The 7903-nt window shown below is 45.7% G+C and overlaps 1 protein-coding gene across 3 annotated transcripts in view; it reads left to right on the top strand.

Annotated features, from left to right (window-relative positions):
* Positions 1-30: 30 nt before the first annotated feature.
* The window catches only part of Zdhhc3 (zDHHC palmitoyltransferase 3), a 46123-nt gene continuing 38250 nt past the window's right edge, over positions 31-7903 (top strand). For 2 of the 3 annotated variants that reach the window (XM_034483767.2, XM_034483769.2), the window contains exon 1: positions 31-176. The gene's annotated coding sequence lies outside the window, so the exon portion shown is untranslated. Of the gene's footprint in view, positions 177-6317; positions 6439-7903 lie in introns of all 3 variants that reach the window. The other variant, XM_076917882.1, reaches the window with a different exon arrangement.

Below are 7903 nucleotides of genomic sequence, written 5' to 3'. Positions count from 1 at the left end.
CAGCCGCGGCTGCCGCCACCGCCTGGAGCTCCATGGGCCTCTCCTTCGCGCCGCCCCGTGTGAGGCCGAGTCCGGCAAGCCGTGGCGCCCGGTGCCCGAGCCATCGCGGACGCTGGAGGCTGGGCCCCGGGGCAGCAGCAGGCGGCGCGGGACTGCGAGCTGCCTCCAGATTGACGGTCAGTGCGGTGGGGAAGCCCCTGAAGGAGGGAGGCGCGGGGCCCCAGCCGGGACTCGATGAGAAGCGCGCAACCCGAGCGCTCGGGCCGGAGTGGAAGCACCCGAGCGCGCGCACGTGAGACACCTCAGGAAGGCGGAAGTTGGGCTGCCCATAAGGGACCATCTCCTCAACCCCCTTCTAGTTGGTCCCTAGGATGGCAGAAGAGAAGAGACCACGGATCCCTCGTTAGGTCACTGGTCCCGAAGGGTCTTGCACCAGGAGTGGGGCGCCAGCTTCTCAATTTTCTCACCCCTCCTTCCACTCCAGGGATCCATCTTTCTCTGTCCTGTCTTCCCTTATCCTTTCCTCCCCTACTGCCCATCATCAAATAATGACCCAGAGCTTTTCAAGTTACCCGTGCCCCGTGCCGTTGCTGGCGTATTGTCCCAAAGAAAGTAGGGAGAGTGCCTTGCGCTTCGGGATGCCTGGATGGAAGGGATCGCCGGGGAAGATGGACAGCTGCATGAAAGAAAACCGACCCTGGGAGTATATGGGACTTAGGTTATCCAGAAAGGATGCCTGCAAGGTGAAGCTGGGGTCATAGTGAGGGGCCCTTTAAGGAAGAGAGAGGATGTGAACCAAAATTTAAAGGGTCTCTGGGAAAATGGGGGGAGAGTTGGTAGAGAGACTTAACTCACCTGGTGTTCTCTTTTTGACAAAAGTAACCCTTCAGCTTAATCATCAAGAAAAAAAATATGCTGTCCACCCTACACCTGTAATCCCAGCGTTTGGGAGGCAGAGCTAGGCGGATCTCTGAGTTCAAGGACAGCCGGAGCTACATAGTGAGATTCTGTCTCAGAGGCACTCCCCATTTCCCAGGGTGGAGGAGGGGAAGACTTTTCTTCTCTTATGGCTTCACAGCTATTTAAACAAGTAAATAGAACTTCTGACCAGAGTTTTCCAGGATAAAAAGGAAGGCTCTTATAAGCATAGCCACAGAGAATGGTGATTAGAGTTGTCATAGTGAGCCAGGCAGCAGTGACGCACGCCTTTAATCCCAACACTTGGGAGGCAGAGGCAGGTGGATTTCTGAGTTCAAGGCCAGCCTGGTCTACAGAGTGAGTTCCAGGACAGCCAGGGCTACACAGAGAAACCCTGTCTCGAAAAACCAAAACAAACAAACAGAAAAAAGAGTTGTCATAGTGGATTGCTGGCTATACTGAAATTGCAAAAGTAACAGGAAGTGCCTGCCTGTATTCCTAGATACTGTTAACTGCTGAACCTTCAAATGATCGTCTTTTCTTGATAGACTGGACATGAATTTCCTGTGTCCATACATAATACTACGAGTGCTCCAGAGAAGGCTTCCTGTAGGGTTGGACTTTGCCCTCTAGGTTAACTGGGAAAGGTGGAGCCAGAGGGTTTTATTCCTTTTGTGGAGGAACAGATGTCACCCCTGATATAGCACCTAGACGCCATCTCTGTTTGACTGGACAACTAGATTCTGTGTGAGGAACTGGTGAAATAGCCAGGGACTCCTGCTATTAGGGTATCTGCTAGAGATTACTAGGGAAAGATGCTATTTTAATGTATATAGTGGGGTGGGGGGATGGTGGTGAAGATTGGAAAGTCAGAAAAGAAAGTTTGATTTGAGTTTAACTACCATGAGTCAATTTCCTGGGAAAAAGTCTTTCGGCATATCTTCAGAAGTACATTAGTGGTGGAACAGTAGCATGCACAAAGGCCCTAAGTTCCCTCCCTAGCACCACACGGGCACTTCCTACCCCCTGACAACTGACAACAGGTTCTTTGTGAGGACGAGTCAGCGTTATCTATTTGGTGACTAATTTTATGAGTAATACCTGGTATTAGGTTCGGGAGACCTCAAGAAACATGAACAGTGGAGTTCATATTCTCTTCTGGAACACTGGTACCCTCGCTAGTTATTTTTCCTATGTGCTGCCAGATCATTTTCATCATATTCATTGAGTGCATTAGATGTCCTTAAACCTTGTAACTCATGGTTCTTATTTATTGAAGCAATTCAAAGAACGTATTAGAACCAGGAAAATGAAACAGCCAAGGATGGCACATTATACTGTGGTATACCAGTTTGCCTTTCCTTTTCCATTGGGGTTTTTTTGTTTGTTTTTGTTTGTTTCATTTTGTTTTGTTGCTGTGTCTTTTATAAAACTTTGTGCTCTATTAACTTTTTGTGACACTGTGGTGCTTATTGTACACCAAGAACTTTACAAAGATTCAGTTCTCAGAATAGCCTTAATGAGGGCAATTTTACAGTTTGGGAAATGGAGACACAGAAAGCATAAGTGCCTGAGCAAAGTCACAGAGCACATAACTAATATGTAGCAGAGGCGGGATGTGAGTGGAGGCTTTGTGGTTCCCAAACGTCACCTTCTATAGCTTCTCACAAACTCTTGTCATCTACCAGGGGACCTAAAGCAGAATGCACATGATATGGGGCTGGTAACTATCCTTTAAAATACTGCTCAATTTCAATCAATTTTTGATGGTGGTGGTGGAGGCTCATGAGTCTTGGGAAAACGTTCTGTCATTGAGTTATATTCCTAGGCCACAGATTTAGTTTCAAAAGCAAGGATAAATGTTCTAGCATGAATTCACTTCTCTTGAATCCTCTTTCTAGAAGAACATAGAATGTGATTAAGTCCTGTCCCTGTTTAGTTCACTTTATCAGATAAGGAAAAAGTTATGTACAAAGTAAAGCTAAACTCCAAATAGCTAAGAAGAGCCCTGCAGAGCAGACTCTGGTATATCTGGAATGAAGGGAAGAGTTGAATGTTTGACGTGCATGCTCAAAGAGCCTAACACTCAGGAAGTGTCCTAATGCCTTTGAATACGTGAAGCTCTCATGGACCGAAAAACAAAAAGAATTAGGCACTTGCTTGAAAGAAGTTAAGGATTTCCTATAGCAGAGGAGTCCAGGCCCTTGAGCTAGTACATGAGCCAGATAGTAAAATGAAGTACTCAATTGAGCTGCTTGGTAATTAGGGCTGTAATAAGGCGCTAATTGTGCAGGTTAAGCACCAAGCACAAGAGGGAAAAGAGCTGCTGCTAACAGCAATAACATGTAAAGCAGAAGTAAATATGTCCCACCCACTCGGGTTCATTAAAGCTGTAAAAGCTACTTAGCAGAAGGGCCTGGGGCAGTGCTGTGAACTCTTAGAAACTCAGCAGGGGGTGTTTCCTAAGGGTCTGTTTCCTTTGCTTTCTTTGCATTTGCCCTGCCTGGGCCTTATTTATGAAGAGTAGATACAAACAGCCTTTTATAATCTAACCATGGGTCTGCATGTCTTGTCTTAGATCTTGTGGTTTGGAACTATAGCGATGGAAAAATTGGTAGCAATACATGAGCCACACTTATTTCCCATTAGAGGAAGGCTCCTCCATGTTTTATGTTAAGAGGTTGTCCTGTTTCATGAGGTCCTGTGTGAGAAAATGGGTCACACATCCCAATGTCTAGGTATACAATACACCACCCTAAGAGCTATGCTCAAAGACTGAGGTCTAAACTGGGGATAAAATTTCAGTATTGACCTAGAAGGGAAAGGAGGTTGACACTATGCCGCCTCTAGTTACACTTTTGAAAATCGTTGGCTTTCCTCTTGGGAAATTTTCTGAATCACTTAGCCAAGTTCCTCCCGACGGACAGTCAGATGTAAAGGCGAGAGAGCTAGAGGCAACTGTTGGTGCTTCCGTCCTCCCAGCACTGCAAGAAAGTTGGCGGGTCATAGCTTTGTAGCCTCCTGGGACCTGTGGCCTTCAGGATGCACAAATACTTGACACTACTGAAGTCTTTGGGTTTTCTTCGATGACTAAGGACATTGATTGTCTCCCATTCAGGGTCAGGGGTGTGGGAATGCCTTGGGTGAGTTTAGTCTCTCACCTTAACGAAGAGAGTTTAATGCCTCTAACCACAGTCTTAACCTTGGCACATAAAGTCTGATTTTCAGACCAAGTCAGTAGCGGAGAATCCAGAAAGCTGGGTTGGTTAGGAAGCCAAGGCTCTACGGTGTGCAGACTGCACACGGGCTGCTGGTGCTGGGCACTGGGCTCTGCTGCTCCCTGCATTGTGTCTAGAACCTGTTAGGCCCCTGGATCCCAAACTACTTTCTTTATAAAACTTACACTAATCCTGGACGTACAAAAGATTTACATATTGTCTAGATAGCTCAGTAGGTAAAAGTGCCGACCAAGTCTGACAACGTGAGTTTGACCTCCAGAACTCACATGGTAGGAAAAAAACAACTCCCACAAGTTGTCCTCTGACCTTTAGATGTATCATGCATGGTAAGTAGACACACACAAACTCTCCTTTAAAAAATGGCTTAAAATGCAGTTTAACTTGGAGTGTTTGTTTTTTGAGCCAAGGTCTCTATGTAGCCCTGGCTGTCCTAGAACTCTATGGACCAGGCTGGCCTTAAACCCACAGAGATCCACCTGCTTCTGCCTACCGGGTGCTGAGATTGAAGGACTGCATCACTGCATCCAGCCTAACTTTGTTTTTTTAAAGACTCTTACATTTATCATTTTGTAATATTTGATGGATTTTTGGTTGTTGTTAACCTGTGTGAGTCAGTCTCATGTAGCCTAGGATGATCTTGACTTTCTGAACCTGCTGCCTGTATCTCTCAGAGGCTGGGATTGCAGCCCTGTGCCACCACATTTGGGTTGTCGGCGCTGGGGATTGAACCCAGGGCTTTGTGAGTGCTGAGCAAACACTAGCAACTGAGCTACACCTCAGCCCCTACTTTATGTACTTCAGAAATGCTGTTTATACTTGTAAAAACTAAAGATGCTTGAGAAAATCTGAGATGATTGCTAGTGGATTTCTTTTGACTATTACTGAAGGGTGGGAAGGGGAGTTAAGCTTGTAGTTACAAAAGAAAGGGAAAGAGGGAGGGAGGGAAGGAGAGAGAGAGAGACAGACAGACAGACAGACAGACAGAGAGACTATGAATGAGAGAATGTTGGATCTGGCTCTGACGACAGAGGATCTCAGGATCTAACCCTTGCAGGGCCTTTGCAGTCAGCTTCATCTTTGCCGCTCTTTTTTTTTTTTTTTGTAATCCAAGCACTGGGGAGGCTGAGGCAGGAGAATTGCAGGAGTTTGAAACCAGCCTAGATGCTCTTGTCTTATGTCTCGCATAAAGGGAACTATAGTGACAATTTTGGAATTTTGGTTTCTTTAAAAAACACAAAAATATTATATGTTTTCGTTTTAAGGTTTGGAATACGGACCTGCTTAAGATTGTCCACAGCAGCTGACTGTGATTTGCCTCATGCTCTAGCAGGCATATGGTTTTGCCAGCCGCAGATATTTTCTAGGATTGTGTGACGCTGGGACTTTTCAGAGGATTTACAAATGCTAGGGGCCTGGTTTGAGTGGGGGTTTGTTGGTTGATTGCTGTTTTTTTTTGTTGTTGTTGTTGTTTGTTTGTCTGTTTTTGGGGGTGTGTTTGGTGGTCATTGTTGGTTTGGGTTTGTTAAGTTTTGTTAAGTAGTTGTGTGCAAAGAAAAAAGAAATTAGACCTCTTGATGGTGAGGCTCAAGCTTGCCCCGAGGAGCTTGGTACTCTTATCAGCAGCAAGTGGTCTAACGATAGATAATGCCGCTGTCCCCTTTCTCTCCTGTCTGGTGTTGAGGGGTTGAAAGGGTGGGAAGAGGTGGAGAAGGGTGGGAGAAAGAAGGACCCACAGAATAGCCAACACTGGCTGCAGGGAACAGTGGAGTCTTGAGAGCCAAACTCTCCTCTTGAAGACTAGTGCAGTTGAAAAATTATTCTTTTTGATTCTTGCTAGCTTCTGCTTTTAGTCTTTACAAAAGTCAGGCCTCTACTCAGGTGATGTCACAGTAGCTTCATGTCTGTACATTGCACGGTGTGAGGCCAGGTACCATTCTTAGCACCCTCAGGTGGGACCCTCTGCTTAGTTGGGCGTTGCCCAACATGAGTGGGTTTTTTCAGAAAAAGCTGTGTACAGGCACTGGCCCCACAGGAATCGTTCCCAGCAGATTGTAGGGATTCAGTCTTAGGCTAAATACTGGCTTAAGTGTCATGGCCTTCCCACCTCCTTGGTTAGAGCAGGATCAGTCCTCTCTAACTGTTAGCTCGTTGTTCCTCCAGGGCCCTGCATCAGTCCAGAATGCTGTTGTTCAAAACCATGCCTTTGAACACTGCTACATGGGACCAGCCCACTCAGTAGCGCCTGTTCTTCATAACCATGTAAGAGCAAGATGGCCAAACTGTGAGTAACCTAGGGCCTTGGTGACAATATTGATGTCCCTCCCTCCCCCCCCCCCCCTTTTTTTTTGTTTTAGTCACTGGTTGGGGTGAGCAGTTAAAGGGCAGCTTTGGAAGTGGATCCTGTCTCTGCTGCTCCCTGGAGGTGTGAACTTAGCCAGAATTCTGTGTCCTGTTTCCTCATCTCTCAAGGAAAGAGAAAAGAGGAGCTTTGGGCCTACAAGATGGAATCGGTTTGAGGGTGGGCAGCGTGGTGCCTGCCAGTTAGTAAATACTTAGTAACAAAGGAAGAGTCCTAGCCTGATCGTACCTTCATTGAGCTTCCCCTGAAGCGTGAATTAAGGGGTTTGGAAGGTACCCTGAGAGGCAGAAGACAGTTCCTTGTCAGGTGAGATTGTACACTTGTTTACAAAGGGCTTTTCAGACTGAAGTCATCCCACCCACTGGTATTCTTATGTAACGACATCAGTGACTTATTATTGTTGTTAATAGGAAGATTTTCTTCCTGTATCACAGACTGCCTACAAAGGGTTACTTCAGGGCAGTGGCCCTAGCAGCCAGTCCAGCAGATTGCAACAGGTACTGTTGACCAGTCTCAGAGAATGAGTTCCCCTTCTCTCTGGTCATCTCATAGACACCCCAGCAACTGCTTGGGCTTCATCTCCGAGCCCTGAACAGGCTGACCCAAGTTTGGAAGAGGACAACTAGTCTCACACTGGGTTTCCAGGAGGCTTTGTTTCAGAGGGCTTGTAAATTGCTTCTGGAAGAAAGAATCCTTCATTGGCTTTTCATTTTGCTTTGCTGCTTTGCATTTTGTTGTTGTTGGGTGAAGGCAGATGTTGAGGCCCAGACTGACCTGGGTATAAAGAAATGTCTTTCTTTCTATGCTTTGTTGAACATTTCCAATTTTTGGAATAATGGTCAGTTCATTAGAAAGAAACATTTGGCAGGGTATGGTGTGGCACATCTTTAATTTTAACACTCAGAGGCAGAGGCAGGTGGATCTTGTGAGTGCAAGGCCAGTCTTTGCACGTGCATTCAGTCAGCCAAAGAAGTATAGTCAGACCTTGTCTGAAAAACAAAAGGAAGACAGTCAGTGTGAAGCAGGACAGGAAGCTTGCCTTACCATTTTTTGGGTTTTGGTGAACTTTAATACAAACAAGGTTTGGGGTACAGATGTGACGTCTGTCTGTCTGTCTGTCTTTCTTTCTTTCTTTCTTTCTTTCTTTCTTTCTTTCTTTCTTGCGGTCAGGCTCTAGCCACACTCTTGCCTTTGTGGAAAAGTAGTTATTCATTCTGTTATTTTGATGAAATGTTTCAAACATACAAATTCATTGTTCATTACTGGATTTTTGGAGTCTCATCAGAAAATGAACATACACTTCATAGTCATTTGGGATTGTTAAACAAATTTAGGTTAAGTGTAACTCAGATAAATGAATTTTCTGTTTGCCTGGTTAATTTTTAAA

Source organism: Arvicanthis niloticus, chromosome 21, assembly GCF_011762505.2.
Source record: "Arvicanthis niloticus isolate mArvNil1 chromosome 21, mArvNil1.pat.X, whole genome shotgun sequence".
Taxonomy (NCBI): Eukaryota; Metazoa; Chordata; class Mammalia; order Rodentia; family Muridae; genus Arvicanthis; species Arvicanthis niloticus.
Note: the sequence above shows the minus strand (reverse complement) of the source record. Positions and strands in the feature narration are given on the sequence as shown.